Here is a 24,806-nt window from a genome sequence, read left to right as displayed (position 1 = left end):
TTTTAGGAATATGCTTGGAAATAAGTATCTTCAATTCTGAGAAAATATTTGGAAATATACATTATTAATCATACAATTTTAGATATACTACAGAGGTGATGTGCATATTTTCCCTTCAAATAATAAAGTACATATATATAATATACATATATATAATATATAATCTTACTATTTATATCCAAGATATTATACTATTATCCAATAGCATGTGTATATATTCATATACCTCCAGTGGAATAATAAACCATTTCTAACAAATAAGACTATCTTTAAAATACTGTTCTCTTAATAGAATTGTGTTTATAGAACATAGCTCACAAATCCTGTTTGACAAAAAAAAATTCTCTCAATATTTAGACATCTCTGCTAATTCATATAATAACCTAAATTTTGGTTTTGCAAAGGTCTGAGAACATAACCTCTGATGTTACACACTCTGGTTTTAGGGGTCAAGAAGAGACTTCATATCAAGTACATTAGCTCAAACATATGTCTAGACTAAAGGTGACGGTGAGAGAAATAACAGCTGTCTTGAAGAGTCAAAAAGCCTAGAAACTTTCTTTCCAGATCACAGCTAGTTAACACTCAACCAGGGAAACACTGAGTTCTGAAAGCCTAAGAGGTTGTTGTCCAGGCTTGGGTCCAGATTGAGATCAAGGCATCAGGAGAGGTTTTGTTATCAGTGTGGCTGGAGCAGCATGCAAGGACAAAAAAGAATGAGAAAAAAATTGACTCTTCAGTAAGTGTTGAAGGTATTTGCTGAAGAAGAGTAGCAGAAGATGATATGGATAGGAGAATAGGAGAGGAGACCAGAGGAGCAAAAACTGAGCAAGATGGGAAAATGCGGAATGAAAGATATATACAAAAAGAAAAGACTGAACAAGAAGGGCACAGTGTACACAGAGATGAAAGAGAACAAGAAAGAAGGAAAAAGGAGGAAGAAAGAGAGGTAAGAGAGGTACATGGGACATCAGGGATTTCTTTCATCTGGATAATTTTTAATTTCCTGCCATAGTGCTGCTAAACAACTCTTCTAGGAAGCCAAATGCTTGTAAGCTGCCTTGGTTGAAGAGAATTGATTTTATCTTGCTTTCTGTGGCAGTTATCTCAGTTAACAAAGCTGTAAAACACTGAACCAGGAAAGAAACAGTTTTTACTGGCAAAAAGGGTAAACGTTTAGACAAGTAACCAAAATGACTCGTTAGCAGTGTTTCTCCATTAAGCTCAATTTCAGGAGGAGAAAATGATGCAATTATATCAGCCTTATAATGGGTTCTGGGTCTTACTATTTCTGTTTCTGACTGGATACAGGTTCTCACTTTGCCAGCTTTAAAAACAGCAAAGAATTCAATACTATAAGCTTCAGACTGGATCCAGTATCTGTCTGCTTGGGTTATAGGTAGTATCCAAGATACAAGTGTTGTCCTTTAAGCAAGGACCATAGTTTGACTACTGGAGACAGAACCTTGGACCAGAATCTTAGCAGGAAAGTTTCAGAATGGATAAAAGAGTGAATTACATTAACTTCAGGCTGGATCCAGGGAAACATGACTACTTTAGATTTTGAATAAGACCATGATCCGCCTTTATTCATTTGAATGTAAAATGAAGATCTGACTATATCAGTATCCTGCTTCATCCAGGGTCTCACTGCTTGGGTTTCAGGGTGGGACCAGGTTCAATAGGTAGTAGCTCTTGGCTGAGTCCAGAGCTAAAATACACCAACTTCAGTCTGGGGCCACAGAGAGAGCGGCTGACTTTCAGGGTGAAACCAGGGTCCAACTGTATCACATTGAGTCTGTAAGCAAGATGTGATTGTATCCATTTCAGCCATGTTTCAGGGTTTTATTCCTTGGCTTACAGTCCAAATTAATAATACTTAAGTTTCAGGTTGGTTCCAAACTAACATCATCAAATGGACTAAAGTATAAAAATAACACACCAAGAGGAAAAATGTGTAAATCTTTGAGAAATAAATAAAATTGACAAACCTACTGGAAATCAATCTGCAGGTCGAGGAAAAGTTTCTGAACAAATGTTCATCTTTCCTGTACTAGCTTCTTAACTCATAAAAGTGACCTTTTTTGAATTAAAAGCTGTGTCCTTATTTTAGTTTGTAACCTTGTCTTCTCCTGTGAACAATTTATATAGTATCCATTTACTTCAGTTCCCCATGAAGATCACAGTTAGCTTCAAAGGCTGAAGGACAAATCACTGGGATACGTTTGCCTTCACCCATGTCATTCAATCACACATGACCACAGACATTTGGAGAGAGTGGTCTCTGTACCTTGATACTTAAAATGGAGTGAGCCTCAGAATCTCCCACAGGGTTTGCTAAAATGCAGACTGCCAGGTCCCCCACCCCCAGAGGGTTCAGCAGATATGGAGTGGGGCCCAAGAATCTGCATTTCCAATAACTTCCCACACGATGCTGATGCTACTGGTCCTGGAGTCACACTAATTTTCAAGAACCATTTTATAGATGATTTTGGATGACTGCCATCATGTCATCTGTTTTGAGGACCCACAGAGCCCTCCCTTAACACCATTTTAACATACAGACAGCAAGAATTTTACACGCATCCCCATGACTTTCCAATCACTCAGCATAGGCACAAGTTTTGAGTGCAGCCATGCATCACTACTGTTATAGCCAAATGTTACAGAGCAAACTGAATGCTGGCTGCTCAGTCCTTCAGATCCTCAACTCTTGGTACTTCCTATTTTATCATCCCCTGGAGCTTTCACTCCACCACATATGATGGGGGACATGACTTCCCAGGCTTACAGTTGAGGAAGGACAGGGTCCTAAGAGATGACAGGAATTTTCCATGCTTGCTTGGCGTCTTGGACTGAGCCTTACTTCCTCTGCATCCCATTTCTAGTTAGGAACATGGACGATGGGGAGCTCATGGGCACCATGGTCACATAGGACTAACTGGTGGAGCTGATCTCACACCAGGTTTTTACCTGGTTCCTTACTTCCCTCAGGACTTCTGGCACCTATGCTAATCAGCCCTGGGTGCTGTGATTTTCCAGTTCCTGCTTCTGACTACTCCAGTTCCTCTGGGTACTCCATTGCTATCACACCTATAAGCTATTATTTCCCATCCCTGTTCAGATGCAGGCATGCCCCTAACAGCCTTGCTTGTCACTTCACACATGCTAGGAACCACTGCAGCTTCAAAGCTGAGTATTAGTGTCCTACAGGGCATTCTATTTACCCCCAATCCCATCTCCACCTCAGTAACCAGGCAAGGGACTGCCTCATGGCTGCAGATCTGACAGGCACAACGGTGTGGCAAAAACTGGCTGTCTAGAGGGTCCCAGTGCCCCACACTCCTCACAAAGAGTTGTATCCACCTCTGTCTTGCCTCAGCCTGGAGAGCCCAGTTTGGTAGAGGCCCCCACAGCAATGCCAATTTTGTGTTCTTCCAAGATGTTCAGAAATCAGTTCTCTATGTCCATGGTGGGGCACAATGGCTCACGCCTATAATCCCAGCACTTCTAGAGGCCAAGGCAGGCAGAAACTTGAGGTCAGGAGTTTGATACCAGCCTGGCCAACATGGTAAAACCCTGTCTTTACTAAAAATATAAAAATTAGGTGTGGTGGTAGTTGCCTGTAGTCCCAACTACTCAGGAGGCTGAGGCAGGAGAATCATTTCAACCTTGAAGTCAGAGGTTGCAGTAAGCCTAGAATACACCACTGTACTTCAGCCTGGACAGCAGAAAGAGATGCCATCTGAAAAAAAAAAAAAAAAAATTAGTTCTCTATGTCCAAATAACTTTTCCCTTTATATCCCAGACTGTGTGTGTACAAGAGACTAAGCTACAAAGTCTATGCTTCCATAGTTAGAAAAATGCCCTTTAGGTACACACTAGTGAATCTTAGAAATAAATTACCTCCTCTAAAGTCCCAGAAGAACATGGTTTGAGGAATTCCCCTGCCCACAGCAATTTGCTGGCCTCATGAGTCAACATTTCTCAAATACATTCTTTAGCACTTAATGGGTAATCTTGGGCCAGGGATATAACCTCTCTGTGCCTCAGTTTCCTCATCTATAAAACAGGGTCAATAACAGTATTTACTTAAAAGGATTATTGTGAAGATTAAGTGGGTTCATGTGCATAACTCTGGGGATAGCTGGCAGAGGGAGTCACAGGGTCTGGCTCTGATAATGATGCTGCTCTGATTATTAACGGAGGCCATAAACGATGTGGCCTCATTTATATCACTTAGAATTGTCAGTTATTGCAAATTAAGGAAAGACAACTCTCCTTCCACCAAATGGCCACGTAAGCGCAGGGTGTTTTTCCTGCAGAAAGGGAAGAGTGGGGCCAACCCCTCTGTGGAGGTGGCTTTGAAAAGAGGGGAATAAAAGGATTAAGGGAGTCAAGGACCTACCAGGTCAACTCCCTCTCAGAAGGAAGTCACAGCTGAGCAACAGCCCCAAGGTCAGATTGAGCTGGCAGATACAACAATTGTTGTCTACACAAAGAAGCAGGTCTGCCAACCCCACTCTTATTTGCAGGACTGTCCATTGTTCAACCAAACAGCATCATAGCCCCGTATGGTTTTGCTATCTTCTGTGCAAACACCTTTAAAGATGAAAACTCCATCTGTCGAGCCATGTGAGAAATCTGTGGAAAAAGAAAAAGGCCGGGGTGAAGTTGGTAAACTGTCTGTGGCAGAAGTCTTCTAAGCAGCAAACATTTCCACTGTATTCATTAATAATATCAATCAGAACATCTTTTGAGCATGTTGATTAAAGAAGTCACACATAGCCACAGGGCCTATCTAGCCCTACCAGAATGAGGCTAATTTATCTCACAGTTTTGAATAATAGCCTTGAGTTTACGAGCCGAAATTCATTGCTGGCAATTACCTTCTGATTTCAAGTGTTTATCTTCCTTTTCATGCACCAGTGTCAGGATGCACTGGGGAGAACTTATCCAGGGTTAAACACAATCATTTAGAGACAGTTTTTAGAAGAAACTATAGGTGATAGGTTTTTTGGGAAGAGATATAACATACACACCAGATCTGAGCTTGTCATGTGCATTCTAGATGTGTTAATTCTTGGAAGTTCTCATGGGCTGCTGTGCAGACAACATTTTAGGCAGCTCTTGTGAAGAGGTGGAATTTGGGGAGGGGGAATTTTCCCAAATAATTTACCACTGGAAGTGTTTCCCTGGGCATTGTTCTAGTCAATGTATCAGGTTCTGAGCTTTGTACAATTTGACAAGTAAACATGAAATGTGTAGCATGATCAAGAACTGTCTTAGGAAATCAGGGTAAAACAAAATATAGAACAGACCAAGTTCATTGGCTCACACCTGTAATCGCAGCACTTTGGGAGGCCGAGGCAGGCAGACTGCTTGAGTGCCAGAGTTTGAGACCAGCCTGGGCAACACAGTGAAACCCTGTCTCTACTAAAATACAAAAAGTCAGTTAGGCATGGTGGGGTGCATCTATAATCCCAGTTATTTGGAAGGTTGAGGCAGGAGCATTGTTTGAACTGGGGAGCTCCACCTCCACCTCCAGCTCTGCAATAAGCAGAGATTGCACCGCTGTACTTTAGCATGGGTGACAGAGAGAGACTGTCTCAAAAAAAAAAAAAAAAAAAAAAATACAGAAAAGAGTCCCTGACCCTGCAGAATACACTAAGGGAAGCATCTTTTGCCCCTTTGTTTGGTGCATGGCTCCTAAATGTCCTAGGTTCATTTTGATAAGGGATTTGAGGAAAGAAGACTGGCTTAGAAACAAGTAGTTTGGTGCTAGGCTGTATCATGAAAGGTGATGGGATTCTTTCAAGGGCTTGGTCTCTCATCTGTAAAATGGGATGATGGACAATCTGTCTTGGTTCCCAGATTCTATGCTATAAACGCTGCTCAGTCATAATATTATGGACTGAATTGTGTCCTCCCAAAATTTGTATGGTGAAGCCCTAACCTCCAATGTGACTATATTTGGAGACAGAGCCTTTAGGACAGTAATTAATGAGGTCCTAGTCCTCCTTTTAATTACGGTGGGATGGGGCCTTAGTCTAATAGGACTGGTGTCCTTATTATAAGATGAAGAGAAACCAGAGCCCTCTCTCTGCATCTCCTGGCATGTGTAAAGATGAAAAGCCACGCGAGGAAACAGCAGGAAGGCGGCTGTCTGCAAGCCACGAAGAGAGCCCTCGCTAGAAACTGCAGTTGCTGGAATATTGCCCATGGACTTCTAGCCTCCAGAACTGAGAGAAAATAAATGTCTCTTGTTTAAGCCACCCGGTGTGTGGTATTTTGTTCTGACAGTCCTAGCAAACTAACACATATACAAAGCACATTTCAATGATATGCTCTTCTAAAAGGACAATTTTTAATAGAACAAACCCATAATAACGTGACCTTTTTTTTCACATGGAGGGAAGGGAAACAAATTCAGACAGTCCTATGAATCAAGCTGGAGTTCCCGGAACTACCAGGAACTGGAGTTCCCGGAACTGCCAGTATCTAGAAGTCACAAACAAAAAGACTGACAAAAGTGAATACATAACAATCTTTAGCTTTTGTTTCTCAACAGACCCCATATATATATATTTATTATATATGAGAAAATTATTTGCAACAACAATAACAAAAACAAAGGCTAAGCTTGATTTTTTATATATAAAAAGCTTTTACAGATAGTTAAAAATACTAAAACACCATTAAAAATCAAAGGACATAAACTAGCAATAAATGACAAAGAATTTCCTTTTTACTCTCCTCTAAAAGTCTCTTGAAGGCATAACCAGAATCAAAGCTTTTTTAAACATCATGGGGAGATGATTTTAATATCATCTAAATGGAAAAACTTTCCTTAGAGGAATCTAAAAATGGAAGATAGGGCCACAGAAGGGCAAGTGACATGTTACTGGAGTTCAAGTTGATCCTGAATAACCTTCCAGTCACTCATTATGACACCTGCTGGGCATCTATTATGTGCCAAGTACTCTTGTAGTCACAGGAGGCCCCACAAGCAGCAAGACAAAGTCCCCACCACCATGAAGCTTACCTTGCAGTGGAGGAGGAAGACAATAACATAATGTCAGATGTGACAAATACTATAAAAACTTCAAGTGGGCCAACGGGAGAGCATGAAGGTGGACACAGTGGTGGTGGCTATTTTCGAAGGAGGCGTCATGGTAGGGGTCCCCACTGCGAGTGAACTAAGCAAGCAAGGGATATGGATCTGCAAGGTTTGAAAGTTCCAGCAGGAAGGGACAGACAGCCTGACATGCAGAGTGAATGAGGGACAGTCAAGGACCAGATGAGTAGCAGAATCAGGAAAGAAGTGGTTAAGACTAAATTGACTGGTGGGGAGGCCAGTGAATTAGGGCTCTGTTCATCTGACTTGCTTGGTCAATGGGATATTACCAGGTGTAATGCATGCAGAGGCCTAAAAAGCATGTGTGTGGTTTAGCTTGGCCTCTTATGTCTCTGCTATTATGTTGAGAGGGCATGCCACAGTTAGTCAGTTAGTTCTAGGGAGACGAAGGACAAATGGAGCAGAGCTGCCCCAGTGGAACCCAGCTGAGACCAGGTCTGCCTCAACAGAGCTGCTCCAACCAGCCCCCAAATCTGCCAGAATAAGCTGTTACCTTTGTAAGCCAATGAGTTCTGAAGTGATTTACTACACAGCATTATTGGAGCAACAGCTGACTGGCACAATGCTCAACCTAGACCTAAAAAGCAAGACCACTGTAATTTGCTTAGCCTGGGTACTTACTGCAGAATGATAGGGAGGCCTACCCAGTTCAACAAACCATGGCTGTAAGGGTAACAAGCACAGCAGCCTTATCCTGATATTTTCTCAACATAAGATAATTCTCCATTTCAAGTAAGAGCCCTATGGGTAAACCAATAACATGCTCCAGTTTCTTGTTTCCTATCCTGACAGTCTTTTATCAAATAGCCTTGGCAGGTTTTAAGTTTGCCTCTTTCATCTGTTTTGCTGAAAAATGTCTTCCAAGTGCTTATTCCGTGGCCTCCTAAAAAGACATGTTTCGTAGGTGATCAGGGAAAAACAGATGCTCTACAGCTAAATCACATCACAAGTATTTTAGGGTCCAAGGCAAACACGAACTATGGTCCAGCTCACTTTTTAAGTTCTGAGTAACACTCCAGGAGTCCATCTGGAGCCCCCATCATAGTAAGGATGCCCTAAGAAACCCCTTTGTGTAAGTCCTCCCAAATCCTGACCTACGCATGCTTGAGACCAGAAGACACTCAATGAGTCCCTCAGGATTACATCAACACTCCACACATTTGCTCAAGACTTCTACAAAAATATGTTACATCAAATTTCCAAAGCCTCTACCCACAGATCTTCTCAATGGAAAACCTCCAGGCCCTTTAAATGTGGCTGCCATGTGATTTAATTACTTATGGGCCTAATGCAACATGAATTATATGATGGTGTTTAGCCTGCCCATGGTGAGCATGGTAGAACCGAGGTCCAGAAGAGGGAAGGGGACACTCACAGCCCATCCAGACTTTTTCTCTTTCCCCTGCCGGGCTTCCTCTCTTCCCCTTGAGTCATAGGCCTGCAAGGTGGGCTGTGTAGTCAGCAGGAAAAGCTACGGCTAGCTTGGGGGTATGAAGGAACACACAGAGATCGTTATTTACCACCCATCTCATCCACTGCCTGCCACCCAGCCTCCCTACCTCAGTGTGATGCTCTAGTATTCTGAATCCAGAGCACTAATTCACCTACTTAACCATGAGGCTAAAGTTCAGAATGGCTGTCAAACTCTGGTCATCTGTAACAGCAAAACATCAATGAACTACAGAGAGCAGACAGCTGGCCTTTTAAAGATTCACTTGTTTCGATGGCCTTGTCCACTCCTTGTCTCCTCATTACCTTCGTGGCTCAGCCTCACTGTAATGTGCATTGACTTGGGCATAAACAGGTCTTTCTTAGAGTGAATGCTCTGATATTAAAAGGTTAAACCACCCTTCATCTATGGAAAACATTCTGTTATCACTAAATTTTTTATGAAAGTAAAGATGCTTCCCTATTGTGCACAAAAAGTTACTTGCCTTCATACTGTAAAAATATTTGATGCTGGTCTTTTGGCAAAAGTCCACCTTAATATTGCAAGCTTATGGTTTACAAGAAGGGTGTGGAAAAAGGGGATCTGTCATATTATTTCAAGAGGTAAATTCTATGAGGCAACCACTCTTCTCCTGCAGACTCTGAGGCATTCAGACTGTCTATCAAGCTAACCTTCAGGTTCAGCCCTAGGCTGCTGTGCTTCGCCAAACTCTAGCCTGACTGTGCCTAGACAAGCAGTCAATGCATTTGGCCTATTTTTTGCAGGGTTAAAAACAAAATGTTACTGTTCTTCTTTAAACAAACTAGACTAGACTAGATTGTCCACCCTGGATAGCTAGCCTAACAGATGCTCTTGGCTTTCCGAAGGTGCCTTCTCTCCGTCAGAGGCTGCAGGGTGCTCTTGGCACCACCTTGATTCCAGGATTGGCACCAGTCAAGTACATAAGTGCAATTGCACATGTGGTCATATGACAAGTGATCCCATGGCAAATATAATCACTGTTCAATTAATCCTAGATAATGCTGCCATTTTGCTCCCCAATCACACTACAGCTAATTTGCTCTATTAAACAAAGAATGAGCAAAGCTGCTGCCTTTTCTTGCTTCTTGAACTCTCTCTGCTGCTCTGGGCCTGGTTATCTTCCTACATTCTCAATTGGAGGCACTGAACAATCTAGAAGAGTTATTACTCCTCTGCAGCTAGAAAAGGGTTAGCTTGCAAGTTGCAGTGCCATTTAAATGACCAGATAGGGAAGAAATATTCTGATCAGTGGTTGCTGGATGTGAGGCACTCTGCCAGGTGCAGTTCGAAGCTTTTCATTGAATCCTCTCCGAAATTCTAGAGTTATCATTCCCTTTTAGTGGATAGACATCTAAGTTACATGATTTGTCTACGTTAATATGGAATATGGGGGCCAAATCAGATCCAAAATATGTTTTGTTTGATACTAAAACCTACCCCCTTTCAGCAACAGACATGTATTGCGCTACTACTATGATGAAGCAGACCCTGTTTGAGGGACTGGGGGTAGGTGCTAAACAGGTTAGGTGTCTACACTTGCAGAGCTGGTGTTTTCTGACCACTGCACCATACTCTCTCTGCCTTGGTTGTTAGCATGAGATTTCAGTTGGGTCACAGTAAGATGGGTTTAGGGCTTCTGTTTGGGGCCACATCTGTGCAGATGCCATGCCGTCCTATATAGAGGAAAAAAAAAAAAAAGAATAAAAATATACTTGTAATGTAAATGGTTAAGTTATGTATATAGATGTGTGTTTGACACAATGGATTAGCATACAGCTATGAGAGAAAGTGGTATGCAATTACATGTAAAAATGTGGACAACTACCACAGCAACAAGGGTATGTATAAAGTTTGTATATAGTTCAAAACTCATCAATAGTGTTTCAAGTAGGGACTGTGGTTACTTCAGGGGGATAGAAACAGTAAAACTACATGTAAAAATGTGGAAGAATCCCACAATGACAAGGGTATAAAGTTTGCATAAAGTTTTGTAAAAAGTTTCCATAAAGTTCAAAACTCATCCATAATGTTTCAAGTAGAGACTGTGGTTACCCCAGGGGGAATAGAAACAGTGCGGGGCCTGCAGGGGCCTCTAGGGTTTTGATATGTTCTATTTATTGATCTATGTGCTGGTGACATGTGTGCTCACCTTGTGAAAAGCCACTGAGGTATATATCCTTGTGATCTGTATAATTTTTTACATGTGTGCTAAACTGCAATGAAAGTTTTTAAAAGATTCTCATGAACACATGAGAAAATACATATAATGGCATACGTGCAATTTAGCCCCTACATTATTTAGTGGCTATTTTGAAATAGAAGCCCTGTCTATAACCACTAGGCCAGACATTCCAGGAGATGAGTGGTGTCCCAAGGGAGTGGCAGTCAGAAACCCCTGGTGTGGCTTAATTCTCCCTCTTTTACCAGTCTCACCCTAAAACCTGCAGGTTCCTGGTGAAACACTCCGATATCAGCTTTTTCTGCCATCACCACTGGCATTACTGAGCATCATCCAGAACTTTCATTAGTTGCCTTCTTTATACAGGCACTGCAATATTAAGAAAGTATAAAAAGTAGGACCTGCCTTGGGGGTTTCTTGCAAGTATGTCTGTATAAAGTATATTCCCCACATATTTAATATACATTTTATTTAAAACATGTACCTGTGTTTTACATATATATTTGGCAAATAGATGGTCATAGAGGATATGTTAGGTGTCAAAAATGGTGGTATAAATACCAAGTGTTACTTGAATTTAGATGTAGCTGGGGCATCAGATGAAGTCTCAAGGAAGGTCTAATCTTTTAAAAAAGTGGGAGCAGAGAGACATCTGGGTGCAATGTGAACCCTATGTGATGCAACATGGAGAATACATTCTAGTCGTAATTGTTAATTTATCAAGGCCTTAGAAGTAACTACTAGTTTACAGGAAATAGAGGCTAAAGAAATGAAATCATTGATGCCATGAACACTGACCAGATGAAGCCGTCAAGCAGGCCATTCTGCAGAATAAGAGGATAGGTTCCTTTTGAGCAGATAGGGAAAGAAAAAAGGGTGCTTCTAGGCAAAAAGAGAAGTGAGGATATGGTCGCTGCAAACACTGTTGCGGGAGTGGATTCTGGTTTGGACAATTAGCTGCAAAGATAATTTCTGAAACAAAGAGGTGGAGGACTGCCAGGATAGGAAAGAGCAAGGACAGGCCAAGGGCAAGAGAGATTGTGGCAGCAGCAGCACCTCGGTGGCCAATGATGGCAGCAGTGATTCTGCGGGCCTAGAGACCTTGTGAGAACTCAGCCTCCTTGTTGAGTCTTCAGGGCCAGCGGGCAGCCTCAATTTCACCTGACTCCCACCCAACTCCTCTGCAACAGCTGGCTCAGCTCAGATGATCTCCTCCTGGTATTTCCCATCCTCTAGAAATAGAGAACCTGGCCTTCATCTCACTGGCTGACATGTTCCTGAGTGCCGGGCTGCTCTGCTTTGGGGTCCCTGGACTCATTCTTACTTCCCACTGGGTCCTGCTACCTCCTTAGAGTAACCTTGGAGTCCTCCTTTCCCCACCAGGAGGGCTGCCAAGGTCCTGCTGGGGGCCACAACTCCTGATAGCATAGCCACATCTTTTCTGTTCTATTCCGCTACCTCATGGATTCTTTCGGTTTCCTATTCCCTTCTTTCTTCCCGCCACCTCCTTGCTCTTATAAGCTGGTAACTTTGACAATGAAATTATGTCTCTGTGCCTCAGTTTCCACACCTATAACACAGGCATAACAACAGTATCTACTTCAGTGAGTAATTGTGAGGATAAAGTCAATGCTAAGTTTGAATTCCTGAGACCAGCACCCATACAAACCAACCGCGAGGTGTCCATGGTCATCAATATGCCCCTTCTCTGTGCCTTAAGCTTGCCAGAGCCAAGGGGCAGAGCCTCCCCCAGCCCAAGACACCTAGTCATTCTAAGGTTTAATGAAAGACAAGGGAGAGGAGTCCTGGACACTATGACCAGGAGCCCAAACTTGAGGACTGTACAAGTCTTTCTATGTCCTGGGGAGGGAGGCAAGGAGAGGGGAGGAATGCCTTGAGAATAGAAGTTCTAGAGTCTGCACTGAGTAATTTGGGCTAAAACATCACCCTGTTTATGGGATAAAGTTCTCATGAGTTTTATGACTGCAGAAAATATTCTGAAGTATAAATTTCTACTTAAGAGTCATGACTGGTGCCTTTCCAGATGGCAAACAACTTAAAGATGTGCTTCTAGTTGTGCCAGATTTATCTGTAAGGACACTAATTATCTCATTAGAAATATGTTATTCTTATGATTGTGAACAGCTTGCCTTTTTTTTTTTCAATTCTGGGAAGAAGATACACGTATTTCATATCTGGCCAGTGGAAACCTTGGATTTTTCCAGAGCAGAAACGCCCTAACCTAGTAAGCATTATTCCCAGCCATACTCTCCTTCCCAACAGACATAAAGGGAGAAATCATGTCTAAAATCAGAGTGGGTTTCAATTCATTTTGTTCTGAGCATTTTGCAGCCCTCCCTCATATAGATACGAACAGCTAATGGTGGAGCTCTAAGATATGGGCTGTATATAGGGAAATGCCTGGACCCTGTGGAGGACTTCATGGTTGCACTTGCCAGGGAAAAGTTCATGTTCTATCTTCAAGGGAGAAAGAATGAATGCAGTAAACTCAAGGGAAGCTATAGCAGTATTTCAAACACTCAAGTCAAATATGAAAAAGCCATCTAAGATGTCTGCATTTGTGGACTCCAGGTTGAAGAGTAGGGTGATGGGGAGCAGAGATGTCTAACTCAGTCTTGATCATCAAATCATAATGGTAGAGGAACAGCAAACGGGTTTGTGAATGTTGCACGTGTTCTTTCTTGGGGATCTTAGGGCACCTGATATGCTCAGGCAGTGGGGTCAAAGAGAAAACCTTCCTTTTGATTCCCTAATTTACTTAACAGGGGAAGAAATTCCAATTGGCCACCTGTGTATTCACTATCTCCAGCACCTCCCTAAACACCTTCAACAGTTGACCGTCAGTTTCTTGGGGAGGAACGAAAAACGATGCGTGGCCACAGACAGCATCTATGGGCACCAAGGGGGGATGAAAGGAGTCAATGTTGCTACAACCCAAGATGGGCAATGGGATTAACCTGCAGGAAACAGGGAGCCAAAGCAATTCTTCCTTGGCCTCCTCTGATACTGATAAGTCAGATTGTAGATGTATGTCCAAAGTTGGCCCCCAGCATGTACCACCACTGGGGTTTTATGTTGCATCTCAAATCAGACCGTGACAACCCCTGGCTTTGCATAACTATGCAGGTACCCATGGAGGGCTTCCTTGTATAGAGGGAGGTTACCCACCTTGTCACTAAGGCACAGAAATCACCCTACATTAGTCGTATTAAAGACATATATATTCTAGAACTGCACTGACCAAGGGCACACTGACCAGTAACACTAGCCACTAACCACATACACTTATTTAAACTTACATTAATGAAAGTTAAATTAATTTTAAAATTCAGTTCTTCATTAGCAGTATGCACATTTCAAGTGCTCCGTAGAAGCAGGCAGCTAGTGGCCGCCATACTGGACAACTCAGATACAGAACAAACACCTCCATCATACCGGCACTTCTATTGGACAGCCCTGCTGTGGATATATTCTTAACAAGCCAGTCACTTTCTTGTGTCATTCAAGCATTCAACAAACTGTTTTGAACCACTACGCTATACAACATGAGCTGCTACTATGATAAGATGTCAATATTAGACGATGATACTTAGATAGAGACTTGCAACCAAAATTAAGACCTATCAGTGTTGTATCATGTTCTAAGGCTTTGGGTGATTTAAAGTACATTCATTTAGAATTCAGAATGGTCTCTATTCTCAAGATCCTTGCTGGCATTTCAAGGATTGCAAACAATATCAAATTCAAACTCTGTTCATGACTTTGCTAATTCTTGAGAGAAAATGGTTCAACAACAACAGAAGGCACTGTTGATGCCCCCTGGCAGGCTTTGTCGGAATTGACAAATTTGGTGTTACGTTTCACTTAGGGATCCTGTGACTGGCAGTCCTCAGGATATGCATATGTTGCCACATTGGTCCCACTCCCCAAATTGCCTGCAGATTTGACAAACCCTGGTGACTCAACTTGCCTTCTCATTAACCTAAAGCCCTTTCTTTGTTTGACACATTTTCCAACTGTAGGCAGACTTTCTGCCTTAGGAGAACTGACATCAAGAGTGCTATTCCATGCAGCAAACCACTAGAGACAATACATTACTGGGGAGGGGGTAGTGGGTGCTGGGAGACCTGGGAACAGTGTGTGTCTCAGTGGAGCTTACAGAAACCATGCTGTTCAACTTATTTCTCTGCTGTTAATTTCAAGGTGCTGCTACTACTACTTCAAACTGTCATAGTGTCTACAAACAACATGCACTTTGGAATGATACATTACTAGGGGGTAATTAACAAATCCAAGGAACAATCTTTTTAAAATGGTTTAAGCATAACAGAGACAGAGGCCACATTCGAGGCCACATAGAATCATTCTGCTTTCTCTTGTCATTTCAGAAGATACCTGGCTGACTCTTAGAGAGGTTTAGAGAGCATAAACCTGGGCTTTATGGAAAGTTCCTTGAGATGTGTTAGAGATAATATGCAGCATGGTTACCAGCTGCAGAGCGGTCTGAATGAAGCAGGCTCTGAAGAGGGCCTAACATTTCAAGAGTTAGAAGCAGAGTTCACAAAGGGCCACCCAAGGACAGTGAATTCCATACTATTCACCATTCCAAGGTAGAAGACGGCATTCACCACCCTGCCTCCTTTCCAGAAGTGGTCACTCATGTGATCTAACCAGTTGGTGTCCAAGCCACTCACCGTCTGGCCAGTCTTGGAGACATGAGAGGAATGGTGACAGGGAAGAATTGCCAGCACTTATGATGGCTTCTTCAGTTTGTTGAAAAGGGCTATGATATCCATTTCTGTTGGGATTTGTAAATGGCGTGGAGACAGAAGTCATCCGATGATAAAAATCTGCTTTGTTGGGTTTAGTGGAATCTCTCAGGACCCTGAATAAATGATATGATGAATGCTGAAATATCTGTGAGGCTGTATTGTTGCCACATAAAAAAACTTCCTTCCAAGTAGTAAGTTTAGGCTGCCTGAAAGTAACATGGACCTCAAAGGTTGGGCTTCTGATGGGGACTTAGGTTTTTAAACTGGAATATAATGAATAGTTGCTACGTCAGATTAATGTGTACAGTTAGGTGTTTGAGAAAAGAACATACCAGATGGTTCTAGAAGTTCATACAAAGGTGTGTTTTAGAAATAAAAGCAGACATATTTGGGTAAGAGTGGTCTTTTAAAAAGTAAATAAAGACACATAAAAAACAAAAACAGTGTTCTTTAAAAAAAGACACATAAAAACAAAAACAGTGTTCTAATTCCAGAAAAATTGTACACTCCTGCACTCACTATTTATAAACTGCAGTAGTGTTTCCTTGGGCTGAACCCATATTACTTAATCAAGTACCTCAAAAATACATCATTGATATGTAAAAATAAATATGTTCCTGTAAATGAGAGTTCCTGCCTGGAGTGGCAGGTCAGTCCAAACAGCCAAGAAGGCACTGGGGATAAACTGCTGAGCTTTCAGTTCCTTCCTTTATAGCTCAGTTCTTCAGCAATCAATAATCACTGCCACCCAGCAGCTAAGCCATGCCTGTCTACGTGCACCTGGGCATGAGTTAGCAGTATCAGCCTCCAGAAGCAAATACCTGGAATTTCAATCTAAGTCTCAAAGTCTATGTTTGTGTTCTCCATTTAGTCAAGCAATCAGTTGACCCAGCTTAAAAAGTCTTGCTTACACAGGCTAGTCAGGAATATGGTTTGGTTTCCAAAAATGTTTTCTTAAATCATAAGAAAATCCCCTTATTTGACACAAGAATGTAATGGTCATGAACAATGGTTGACATTAGCAAGAAGGACAAAGCACATTCATGCTCCCTGCATGAGCACTCTCTGATGCTGTTTCCCAAATTTCACTACCTCACAATGTTTTGTGGTATCCAAGTAGTAGTTGATATTTTTTTCCTTTATTTAAACAAATACATTTTTTTAAAAGAAACTTTGCTTCATGACTATGAAGGTAATCCACTACCACTTGCCAAAAACAAGGGGTGATGATGAAACACATTAACAACAAATATGTTCATCTACCTAACATCTGAAATTATCTCACACAGGTCACAAAGTCTTCTCACAGCCCCATCTGAGCGAGCACCAGCAGAGATCTCTAGGTACCAACACGGGGCCATGTTACTTTATCATCAACAACACCTGAATGAACAGGAGCCATTTCAGGCTTTCCATCCAACAGAATAATTAGGAAAGGAAGGTGCCCATCTCTGAACGTGGCCACTTGAATTTTAAACACCAACTCTAGCCTGTTCATTATCCCCATCCCCATCCCTTTTGTCAGCCCTTCTCCTTACTCAGGAAGCCATCTGCAGCCAGGAAATAGTTTCACACCAGAAATTAGGTCTTGGTGTATAGAGCTGGCAATCAGCAGACTAGCTTGTGACTTCAAAATACAAACTTTAGAAATGGAGTGACACAGATGAGGTTTGTAATGGAAGGAATCCAGCCATAAATTAGGGCTGGGGTGGGCAGGAGGTGAACTAGATAATCAAGTGTTTTCTGATCCTGGGGGCCAGGGGTTCAATTAAAAGCTGCAGCTACCGAGGGCAAGAGGATAAGCAAGGTTTTAGTGAGTTCTTCGGTTTATTTGTATTCCTTCAAAAGCAGACCCTGCAAGCTTTCCTGTGCAAGTGGTTTATTTGGGAAGTGATCCCAGGAAACAGAGGGAGGAGTAGGAAAGGGGGACAGAGAGGAGATGGAGATGATGCCAGTGAATGAGTGCATTGAAGAGCATATTAGCACTGGGGCAACTAGGGCTCAGTCCCTCCAGGGACCCTAAGACACAGTGTAAAACACACCTCAGATTCTCCCACCAAGAGCAAGGATGGTGGGACATTTTACTCATGAATTGAAAGTCACTCCTGCGTCATTAATTTTTCAAGGCCCATTCTCTAGAATGTCTGCAGGCAGAGAGGCTAAGGAAGCTATGGGCTTAGCCAGAGCTGTGACCCCAACATGGGCCACAGCACCACTTGCTACAGCCTGCTACAATGTAAATGAATTAGGGAGAAAAAAGAAATCACAGCCTCTGCATGGGAGAAGTAGTTGGGGAATTTGGAAGTGGCTAAAGTTCAAAACTACATGGTAACACCTTATCACACAGAAGGATCTCCCACTCAATGGCAAGACAAAAACACAACTTTCCCAAATGCATAATGAACCAGAAAAAGGGGAAGGCCAAAGGAGAAGCGAGAATTCTGGGCGTGTAGGGGAGGAAGACAGAGATCCTTAGAAAAAGTAGATGGTGCTGACAACTTTCCTGGCTTGATCCTCCCCAGGAGGCTAGACTGAAGCCAGGGACAGAAACAAATTTCTCAGGAAGGAAAAGGAAAGAGCATTGGAATGAAGAGCCTCCAAAGCTTCAGCAACAATGAAATATTAGGAGAAATCTGATTGCAGATGCGTAACCCTTGTACATTCCTCTGTCCCATCGTCTCCTTGGCCCCGGTCCTTTTTCTCTTCAGATGGAAACCAGCCAAGAGAAACTGTACAAAAGTGATACCCTTTGATATTTTAATATTCTGATTCTCCAACATATATCCTCATGTGAGCAAGCACCAAAGATTCCAAAAAGAAGCCCCATGTTTTTTTTCAATTTTCTCAGCTGTTCTGTGACTCTTCCATGACCCTGACTGGAAGGTTTTTATTGACATGGGACAGTAAGTCTCAAAGGGGTAGGGAAGCCATTGTTTCTGATAATGTTCTGGGAATGGTTGAAGGACTGCACTGGCAGACCACCCAAGGAGCATTGGGACTGTCTTCTCTTCTCTCCTTTTTCCCCACCTTGTCTCATTTGGATCCCTCCTATTGCACATATATTTGCTGTATTGACCTAAGCCAATCAGAGGAGAATGTGAGGCCTGCCTAAGGGGGCTTGGGGCCCAAGGGTGGGGGTAGCTGAGTCCTTGCCAGGCTACTAGGGAGTGGGGAGGAAAGAGGCATGTGTCCATCCCTGAGGTCTGTGCCTTGGCCTGGGGACTCAGGCTTGGGATGGCTGCAGTTTGCATGCAGGTGGACCCCAGAGAGCCCAAGTCTTGAGGGTAAGCAGGCGAGTGGCTGGGCCCTGCTGTCCCAGAAGACCTCTGGTCAGGAGAGAAGAAAGAGTTTAGAGTCTGCTGAAAATCTGGGGCTCCAAGAGCTAGGTGTGGGAAGAGGAGGAAGCTGGCCATTAGCTGCACTGGAAGGAACAAGTGGATCTCATACTTGGCTGCACAGCCCAAGCTAGGTGGGGACTGCAGGCTGCTGAGGTCATGGGCAGAAGGGACTAAGCAGAAATGTTTGCACTGGGAAGGCAGGCAGTGAGCACCATGGTGGCGAGGTAGGGCAAGAGGGTAGAAGGGCCTCAGGCTGTTCCAGATGCCTAAATCTGGGCAAGCCTGGTCAAGCTTCAGTCAGGCTTGGGGACTAATAGTAGGGCACCTCTGGGCCAGTGTGAGGCCTGCTTGCCAGGGCAGCAGGGAAAGGCAAAGTGCAGGGACTGCTGCATGCACAAAAATCCATGGGAATCCACTTGTAAGGACAACAACCACAGGCATGTGTCCCATATTTACAGGGCCTTTCACCTTCACCATCGCATGTGACTCTCCCAATCTTGAAGGGAGGGGATGACACTGATTCTGAAGCATTAAGCGGATCCCCCAGAAGTCACAAGCCTGTTAGCAGCACAACCAAGGGTCTTCCAAACCCCAAACACTGGGCTCTTTCCCAAATCTAACAGAGGCCAATTTCATCAGGACACAGAAGGCAGGGGCTGGTGACCACAAGTGGGAACTCAGTAGCTGTTTGTTAATGAACAGAGTGAAAGGTGAGAAAGATGGTGGCAGGTGGCAGAGCTGGGAGGGGCTGCATCCTGGGGTCCAACTAACCTGAGGGCATGGGAGGAAAGGAGCCCTAACATCAGGAAAGCCCCACCCCCAGGTTTTGGCCATTCACAATGAGCTGGCAGCCAGGGAGGGCTACTGAATAAAATCCTCTCAGCTTGAAACATAATTGGCATCACAGGCTTGGGTTTCAGGCTGACATTCTAAGCCTTTAAGTGAGGAGGTTCAGGGTAGGAAGGGCAGTGCTTAGAAGACTTATTGTTTTGTGGCAGTGATAATTATTAGAATTTTTGTGAACCTGTTTAGCCTCCTTGTTTCTGTGATGGAAGCTGTGGCAGCAGAGATGGTGAGGATGTCCCTGCACAGGCTCAGGTGATCACTGCACAGCATGGACCTCCAACCAAAAGGAAACTCCCCAAGCTCAGGAAATGAAAGTCAGTGAGCAGGAAGAGGAATACATAGCAGGCCTCCCCCAGAACCTGCAGGGGCAAGGAGGACATGAGGGCTGCACTGAGCCTGCAGAGAAGGGGAAGGACAACCTGCCCGTGCTTCTGCATGGGGTATACACTGGAAAGTCCTGTCTGAGAAGTCACTGCCTAGATTCCTCTCCCCAAGGCCTGCTATAAAGGAAATAAATTAACTGAGGAGGAGGGAAGAGGAGGGAGACTCCCTCCAGATTTTTTTTTTTTTCATATCCCTGTCTTTTTTTTTTTTTTTTTTTTTTTAATTATACTTTAAGTTCTAGGGTACATGTGCATAACGTGCAGGTTTGTTACATATGTATACTTATGCCATGTTGGTGTGCTGCACCCATCAACTCGTCAGCACCCATCAATTCATTATTTATATCATGTATAATTGTCTTGCTGTGATTGCCTATTTAAGACTACCTGGCAGAAGAGGAGTAAAATCACTTTACCCTCCTTAGGCGGCCCCAAGAGAAGGCAAGCTGGGAGCTGAGCGGGTCACCAGGAGGGGTGCCTCGGCAGGGAGCTCCTTGTGACTGTCCGGGAGAGTGATGGTGAGTGGACTTCCCAGGAGAAAGATTAAAAGAGCGACCCGGGGTCAGGTGAGCATCACAACCAATGGGGACAGTGTCCCTGGACATTCAGCCTTCAGGGAGTCCAAATGCTGAAGCTGTGATAAAGAAATTTAACTGTATGGGGGTACAAAAGGTGATGCTCCCTCTTTGTGAAATGGACATAATAATAGCATCTTCTGCCACAAAGCTGTTGTGAGGGGTAACTAAGATGACACAAGAAGGACACAGAATAGTGTACTTGGAGGGTGACGGCCATCGTGACCACTGAAAGACTTATATGTGAACTGATCACATGCAAAGGCTCATTTATTCCACCAAAGGAGGAAAAAGAGATAACGGTGAGCTGCCTAAATTTCACAGATTTGCAGCCTGAGCAGAGATAAAGGGGCTGCTTTATGTGTAGAGACAGGCAGTGTTTACCTGCCTAAGGAGACTGGGCTCAAAGGAGGCTTTAATCCCTCCTCCTGGCCAACCCTTGCAGAGCTGAAATTCTCATTCACTGGTAGGCTGACTGCCTCCAGAAACACATGCATTCACCCATTCCTCCCCGGTGGGGTCTGTTTCTCCAAGAGTGAATGGGGACTTGGGTGATGGGATAGGGGCCAAGATGCTGTAGGTGTCAATTTTTCTGTGCGTTCAGCCATCAGGGGAGATTCTGGGTGACGGAGGTGAGTGTCCACAGGGTAGCAGGAAGGTTCCTGGGGAGGTTCCTAGGACAAGTATCCCCAGTGAATAATGCTCTCACATAGGGCAGGAGGTCTGGAAGGAGTCTCAGAGGAAGATGGGCTCAAGAACACAGGAAGGATCTGAAAACTCCTGAGGAAACCTCTGCCTCAGGACTTACTGCCTCCTTTCTCTAAGCTAGGATTCCAAGAGAGGTGGATGTCGAATGTCAGGACTATTGAGCCTATACCCCAATAATGGCAGCTCATACTCTTAAGTCAAGCATTGCTGAGTGCTTTAAATATACATCTTCTTTAACCTTTCCATGACAAGCCATTTTTCTATCCTCATTTCACAGGGTGAGAAATTGAGGCACAGGAGGCAGGCTGGAATGTAAACAGAGGCTAGATTCTTAAGCACCATGCTTCCCACCACCTGTTACTCCTGCTCTTTCTCCTGGGGGCCTCTGCCTGGCCTGACTCTTGCCTTCCCACAGTCATGGACTATACAGAAGGCCTCCAATGAGGTCCATCTTTCCCTTCAGGACTCAGAGCACACATATGCAGCCCAACCTCATGAGAAGATGGAGGTTTCTGGATTAAGGCCTGGGTGTTCATGAGGGGGACACACTGGGCTTAAATGCATGTTCAGCTACTCCATGAGGTGGAGCAGGCATCTGCCTCAAACAGCAAAAATCACACAAATTAATGGCTCTACTTCAGTGTGTTCGTAAGAAGATGCAAGAACTTGATTAAACAATAGTCTTGCTATATCCCAGAACTGAGGCAGCTCCAATATCCCCCTCTAAATCAACTTTGAAATAGGCCCCTGGAATTAACAATCCCATAATTTTCTTCTCAAGAGGTTCTGATGTAATGAAAGACACTGTTTCCCCTTCTTGAAGCACCACCTGTTCATTATCACATTAAGAGGCTAATTTCAAGAATTAGTAAATAAATGATAATAACAATATTAACCTGGGAGATCATCCAGCAAGGCTTAAGGACCCTCCTAACCCTGGGGGGGTCTTCTGTCAGTCTTTATACCTGTTCACCTTCCAAAGGCTAGAAGGTGCCACAAGGCTCATGTATGTACTTTACTTGCAAGAAATGACTGGATGCTAGATTTCCTGGAGAAAGGGGAAATATGGATGGTATATTTCCTGAAGAAAGTACAGAAAAAGGCAATACAGAGAAACAGAGGGAAACTTTTCTTCCTATAAATTTTGTTAAGGGCCTCTACATCTTGTTAGTCTATCACACAGGAAAGAACAAGCAAAGAGGTGTGAAGGGATGTTGGGTAAGTCCACCTGGGTTCATATGCCGGATCTGCCTATTTCCAGACTGGGCAACAAATTTCCTCCTAAATCCCAGTTTGCACAGCTGTAAAATGCCTTGCTTCGCACAGGTGTTTTGACAAGTGGTGTGTAGGTTTTCCTTGGTGCCTGGCAGGCTGCCACTTCCTGTGTGAAAGCTGGGTAATTCAAGGGCAGTTTCAAGAGCACAGGAGATAAAAGAACTCACTAGAGTCTAGAATCCACTCTAAACATGACATTTTGGAGCAAACTCCAAGTCAATTTCATGTGGTTCTGTTCTCCCCAGAAATCATATCTTCAGAAAGTAAACAATCAGGTGGCCCAGATAATTGCTTGATAAAGTTTCTCCTGTTTGATGGACTGCTATCTGTATACTCTAATTCAATTCCTTTTTCTCTGAGATACCATGGGGATTAATGGAAAGCTGTGAGTCACTCTTTAAGATGGTCAAAATTCCCAGTGCTGACAAACTTACTCCCTGAGAGTGGCTCTTCATGTACCTCCAAGAAGTCACTGTCTGGTCCATCCAGTGTCTTGCTCACCCTCTATGGTGACAGTTATCCACTATCTCCCTCTCCAGAGGGTGAGGTGGGCTGCTCGGCGATGGGCACATCCCCTCTGCAGCCTGAGCCAGGCTCTGGGCTTTGGTTTCTCCCAGCCAGAGCACCACAAATGTCCACAGCCTCCAGTTTCTCATTCTCCAGTGACACATGATCCCCATGTATGTTTTTTGCACCTTTGACATCCTCGATGCTGTTGCCAGTAGACACCAGGCTGCTCCTGCCTACCGACTCCACAGGGGAATGGTACTGAGGCATAATAACAATGAATTTCAGCTCTAGCTTGCAGCTTCCTGGATCTGCGAGGCAAACAAAAGGAAAGGAACCAAGTGAATGGAATGGTCTATCAAAGGGACATGGGCAGCTTGCAAAGAGCCTCCCTAAGGCCTGCGAGGCTACTTCAGGTGCACATGAAGAATTTCAAGGTGGCAGGAGCACCACATCCTCAGAGGCAGCTGCCTTTCACCCTGGTCTGAAAAGGGAAGGTTTTTTATTTTTATTTTTATTTTATTTTTAAAAACCATATTGTCTGATGGAAAATAAAGCATTTGGCTTTGAAGTGTTGAAATCACTACTTTGAAACATTGCATTAGTCCTTATTAAATTTTTTTAAATAAAGAGGCTGGAAAAGTTCTAAACAAAGAGTTTGAAAGAGGAAGTTCATTTTTGCAAGAGGTTTTTTTTTGTTAGTTTTTTTCAGAGGAATCACTGACTTCCTGCCCATCGGGCTACTGTATAACTACAGCTTGTCTGTATAACCATATACAAACAACAGAAGGCATTTTATGACCCCAAGAGCTCCCTTTTTGGAAAATGGTTTTGGCCGAGAGGGCCAGAGGTAGGGAAAATCAGCCCCGTGCCAAGGCTATGGCCATATCCTCCACGAGATGCACCATCTGATGGACAACTTGCTCCCTGGTGTTGTCAGGCTTAGGGAAGGTCAAAGGAGCCCACAGATGATGTCCAACCCATAGCTGCAGACTAACTCTTGGCTCTCCAAATCCTGATCCACACCATCCAGCAGCCAGGTGATTGTTCCTTCTCATTCCCTGTACCAAAGGGATGGAGGACGAACACCCACCTGGAGTACTGAGGCACTTGAACTCTCCCTCCCTCCAAAAAATACTCCAAGGCAATTAGATTGAACGTAAGTCATAAGTTTGAAAGAAAAATTGAAAGTAATAACCTAACAAAATCAAGCAAGAAGCAGCCAAAACCAGAAGGTAGGCTTTAGGGGACTTTTCAGGCACGAATGCTTATGTCACTTTACAAATAAATAAGGCGGCGCAGACCTCAGAGCTGTCTAAGTCTTAGTCACCAAGCTGTAAGCAAATGGCCTCAGAAAATCTTGAGGCCTCTGCAGTGATAATCTACCATCACTAGAGAATCAATTTCACCAGCATGGAGGTATTCTCTCTAAAGGAGAAGCAGTCCTGACAGCTCTTCTCAGAAGAACCACCCTGACATTAAATGGAAAGCCATTTTTGTCCACACTGCACATCCTGGAAAACTGCAGTTGCAAATGTGCAGTCTAGTCTTTCCTTAAATCCTAACCTGTGCTAGTCATAAAATAACAACTGT

At 43.6% G+C, this 24,806-nt stretch overlaps 1 pseudogene; it reads right to left on the bottom strand.

Annotated features, from left to right (window-relative positions):
* Window positions 1–4,412: 4,412 nt before the first annotated feature.
* Window positions 4,413–24,806, bottom strand: part of LOC115895672 — a 69,896-nt pseudogene continuing 49,502 nt past the window's right edge.

Source organism: Rhinopithecus roxellana, chromosome 22, assembly GCF_007565055.1.
Source record: "Rhinopithecus roxellana isolate Shanxi Qingling chromosome 22, ASM756505v1, whole genome shotgun sequence".
NCBI classification, from domain to species: Eukaryota; Metazoa; Chordata; class Mammalia; order Primates; family Cercopithecidae; genus Rhinopithecus; species Rhinopithecus roxellana.
This window is presented reverse-complemented; position numbering and strand designations above follow the sequence as displayed.